Raw genomic sequence first — 6000 nt, 5'->3', positions numbered from 1 at the left:
AATAATTTAATATATAATATATATAGCTAAAAGAAATATAATTTTTAAACTATATATAATAAAATATTTAATTAAATATTTTATTTCTTAATATTATACTTATTTTAATATCTTAAAATATTAAATATTAAGAGACTAATATAAATAAAAAGAATTAAAATTATATATAAAGTTAAATATTTTATTTTTATAATATTTCTTAAATTTAATAAATTAATAATTTTTATAATTATTAAAAATTAAAAAATAATAATAATTATTTTATTACTTAATTATATATTAATTAAAGTACTTAAGCTACTTAAGATTAATTTTACTATTAATCTAGCTATTTTAAGTTATTATAATAATTTAATTATTTAAGAGGTTATTATTTTAATATTAATTAATAAGGTAATATTAAGTTATATTAATAATAAATAATAAAATTACTAAGCTTTTTAAATTTATTACTTAAATAATTATAATTTAGTTTTTCGTTTTTAAGTTATATTAATTTTAGCTATAAATACCTTTTTAAATTTATAATAGTTATTTTATTACTAATTATATTTATAAAAAAGCTAATTTTATTTAAATTATATAAATTATTTGATTAAATATTATATTTTATAATTAAAGTTCTTATAAGCTAAAATTAAGTATAAATAAGTATTTAGTTTTTATATTTAGCTATTTAATAATTAAATATTAAAATAAAATATATCTTAAGCTCTAAGTATTACTTAATAAAGTTTAAAGCCTAATATATATTAATTAATAATATATTATAATAAATAAGTAATTAATTAATTATATTTTTAATATTATAAAGCTAAGAAAGAAATTCTTATAAATCTAAATTAAAAATATTATATATAAAAATTTATTTCTTTAAATTAAATAACTTATATATTTTAGAGATTATATTAGCTTAGGCTTAGATATTATTATATTATATATAAAAAATAATATAATTAACTTAATACATTAATAGAATATATTAAAAACTAAGCTTTAAGTATATTAATAAATATAAAAATTTAAAAAGATTTTAATTTTTTTATTAAATTATAATATATTAAGTTATTAAGAATTAAATTATTTAAGAAAAAAAATATAAATTAAGGGATTTTTATATAACTTATTTATTTATATAATATATTTATTAAATATATTATTAATTATAAAAAAAATACTTTTTTAATATAAATATTAAAAAAATAAATATTTTAAATTTATAATTAAGATAAAAAAAACTTATTTTTATAAAAATTAATAAATTATTTTTATTTAAATTATTTATTAAAGTATTTATAATATAATATTAAAAGATTTTAAGTATTTAAATATTTATTTAATAATTTATAAAAAATAAAATCTTTAATATATTAATTTTAATTTTTATTAAGATTTTTAAAAAAATCTTTTAATAAAATTATAAATTCTTTTAATAAATATAAATTAAAAATAAAAATATTATTATAATTTAAAATTATTTAATTAAATAATAAGAATTATAAATATTAAATAAATATTTAAAATAATAAAAACCTTAATTATATTTTAAAAAAAAAATTAATTAATATATAAAAATTAAAAATAATATTAAAAGAATTAATAAAAAACCTTTTTTAAATATATTATAAAAAATTATAATTAAAAAATTAAAAAAACTTTACTTTTTATATAATTTTTAAATAATTAAATAAATATTAATATTTTTTTAAATATATAAATAAAAAATATATATATATTTATATATAATTATAAATTAATTATAAAATATTATTTAAAAAAATAATTAATAAAATTTATAAATAATATTATAAAAATATTAAAAAGTTTATTATTATAAATTATTATAATTTAAAAATATAATTCAATAATATTATAAAAATTAAGTTAAAATTATAAAAATTATATATTATAAAAATATAAAAAATTATATATAAAATTATATAAATATTAATTTTTATATATAAATTTTAAAAATAAAATTAAATAAAATAATTAATTTAAAATTATGAATTTTATTATATATTTAATTTAATTTTTAATTAATTTAATATAATAATAAAAAATATAATTAAAATTTAAATATTATATTAAAAAAAATAATATATAATTATTGAAATAAAAATATTATATTATATATAATTAAAATTTAAAATATAATTTCTTTTAAATAATTATAAAAGAAAAACTTATATATTTTTTTATAAATTAAATATTATATATAATAATAAAAATAGTTAATTAATTAATAATAATAAAAAAAAATAAAAAAAAAATTAAAAGTTTTATATTTATTAAATATATATAAAAAAAAAATTAATAATTAAAAATAAAAAAGTATTAATATATTTGTATATATATAAAATTATTTATAATAATTTAAATATAATATTTAAATTTATTAGTATTTATATAATATATTTAAAATATAATTTAATTAAAATAATATAAATTAAATAATAAAATTAAATATAAAAATTAAATATAAAATATAAAATAAATAATAAATTATATAAAATTATAATTATAAAATTAAATTTTATTATTAATTAAATAAAATAAAATATATTTTATTATATTTTAAATTTTATATATATTATATATTAATATTTAATATATTAAATTTTTTTATTATATAAATAATTAATATATTATATAAAAAAATAAATAATTATATTTTTAGTATTTTATTTTAAAAAATATAATTAAAAAATATATAAATAAAATTTAATAATATAATTAATTAATTTTAATTTATTAAAAAGTTTTTTTAAAAAATATATTTCTTAAAAAAATATATTTAAAAAATATTTAATAATAAACTTTTATTAATATTTAAATAAAGTTGTTTAATTATAAAATTTTTAAAAATAAATATAATTAATAAATATTTTATTTATAAAATTTTTAATTAAAATATAAAAATATAAATTATTATATATATTTTAATAAATATTAAAAAAATAAAATTAATAATAAAATTTATAATAAATTAAATTATATATTTTATATATAATAATTTTAAAACTTTTATAATATTTTAAATATATTATTAATTATTTAAAAAATTATTTTATATTTATTATAATTATATTTTTAAAATAAAGATTTTATAAAAATTATATATAAAAAGTAATTTAAATATATATTTAAATATTAAAAAAATATTATATTATTTATTAATAAGAATTATATATAAAATTTATATAAATATAATAAATTAATTAATTAAAAATATAAATATAATTAATAAAAATAAAATAAAATATATATAATAAAATAAAAAATATATATAAGTTATATAAAGAAAGAATTTTAATATATATATATATAAAAATAATATATTTAAATAATTTTAATATATATAATTTTATTTTATAATTATTTTTTATATATACTTAAAATATTAAATAATTTTTTTAAAAAAAAATAATATATATATATTATTTTATTATATATTTTTTTAAAAATTTAATATATAAAATATTTATATTTATAATTATTTATATATATATATTTAATAAAAATATTTATTTTTATATATTTAAAAATATATATATATTAATATTAATAAAATTAAATTTTTTATTTAATAATAATATAAAAATATATATTAATAATTAATATTAAAATTAAGTTTTATTTTTTTTATATAAATATATTTAAAAAAAAATAAATAAATTATTTTTTTATTTAATTATATTAAATATAATTATATAATATTAATATAATATATATATTATATATAAATTAATATAAAACTTTTTTAATAATAATAATTTTATATTTTAAAATATATTTTAAATTTTTAAAATATTTATATTTTTATATTTTTTTTTTATTTTTATTAATTATTTATCATTTATAAAATTAAATATATAATTTATTATATAATTTAAAATAAATATTTTAAATATAAAAACTTTTATAAAAATAATTTTAATTTTAATATAATTTAAAAATTATATAATATAAAATACTTTTTTTTTAATAATAATAAAAATATAATTATTAAAATTATATTATTTTTAAATATTTTAATATATTAAATAATTATTTATTACTTAAATTAAAATTTAAAAAGAATTAAATCTTAGTAATATTATTATAATAATTATATTTATAGTATATTATAAAAAAATTATATTAATTTTATATTATTAATAATATTATATAAAAAAAATTATTTTATACTTATTAAATTTTATTATTAATATATAAGTTTAAAAATAAATTTAAAAAAATTATTATTATTATATAATATATAAATAATTAAAAAATATAAATATAAATATAATTTATTTATATTTTCTTTATTTTTTATTTTTTAAATTATTTATAAAAATAATTATTTATAATATTAAAATATTTAAAATAAAATTATTTTAAAATAATATATATTTTAAATATATTTAATTAATTATAATTTAATTAATTTTATTAATAAAATATTTTAAAAATAATTTTATTTTAATTAAAAAAAATATATTAATAAATATAAAAAATATTAATTATATTTATAATTATTACTTTTATTATTTAATTTTAATTTTTTAATATATTTTAAATAATATAATATAATATTTTTAAAAATATAAAATATTTATAATTTATATTTTTAAAATTATCTTTTTTAATTTTTTTTTATATTTAATTAAATAATATATTAATTAAAATTTAAAATTATAAATATAATTTATATTTATTAAAAAATATATATATTTTATTAAATAATAATATATTTAATTTTATATTAAAAGAAATTCTAAATAAATTAATATATTTAAAATTTATAATATAAAAATATATTAATAAACTTTTAATTTATATATTCTTTAATAAAAAAAATTAAATTTAAATCTTAAATATATTTTTTAAGAATATATTTTAAAAATATTAAAAGAATTATAATTTTTATTAAATAATTATATTTAATATTAATAAAATAAAAAAAGGTTTTATATAAAAATATAAAAAATATAATTATAAAATAAAATTTATATATATTATTTAATTAAATAATAATTAAATATAAATAAAACTAAATTAAAAATAATTTTTCTTATATTATTAAAAATAATATTTTATATATATAATATTAAAAACTTTATTTATTTTAACTTTAAAATTCATTATAAATTTATATTAAAATAATTAAAATATATATATAAATTATATTTATTAATTTAAAAATATAACTTAATATAATATATAATTAATTTATATAATAATTATTAATTAATAATTATATTATTTAAATCTTTATTAAATTAATATAATCTTTATAATAAAATATAATTTTAATTTATATTATTTAATTTTAAATATTAATCATAATATTAAAAAATATTAAAATAAAATAATATATAAAATAAAAAAAAATATATTTAATTAATTACTTTATAATAAATATAAATGTAATATAATATTATATAGAATATTATATAATAATATATAAAAAAATACTTAATAATATTTTTTAATAATTATAAAAAAATATATTAAAATTTTATAAAAATTATAAAATAAATAAATAAATATTAAATTATTTTAAATTATAATATAATTTTTTATATATAAAAAAATATTAAAAGTTTTTAATTATTAATTATTATTATTATTTTATAATTAAAATAAAATTAAAAATATTTTATGTTTTTTTTTTTAAAATAATTTTATTATTATTAATTAATTAATTATTTTAATATTTTATATAATATTTAATTTATAAATTAATATATAAAAATCTTTTTTTAAAAATTATTAAAAAAAGAATTATATTTTAAGTTTTATTTATATATATTATATATTTCTTTTTATTAAGATATTTATTTTTTAATTTAAATATTTATTTATTAAGTTTCTTATTATAATAATTTAATATATCTTTAAAGTATTTTATTATTTTTATATTAATATAATAATATTTATTTTATATTTAATAATATATTATAATTAATTTATTTTTAATTTTTTAAATATAATATTTTAAATTATTATTAT

Source organism: Fusarium falciforme, chromosome 12, assembly GCF_026873545.1.
Source record: "Fusarium falciforme chromosome 12, complete sequence".
NCBI lineage: Eukaryota > Fungi > Ascomycota > Sordariomycetes > Hypocreales > Nectriaceae > Fusarium > Fusarium falciforme.
Note: the sequence above shows the minus strand (reverse complement) of the source record.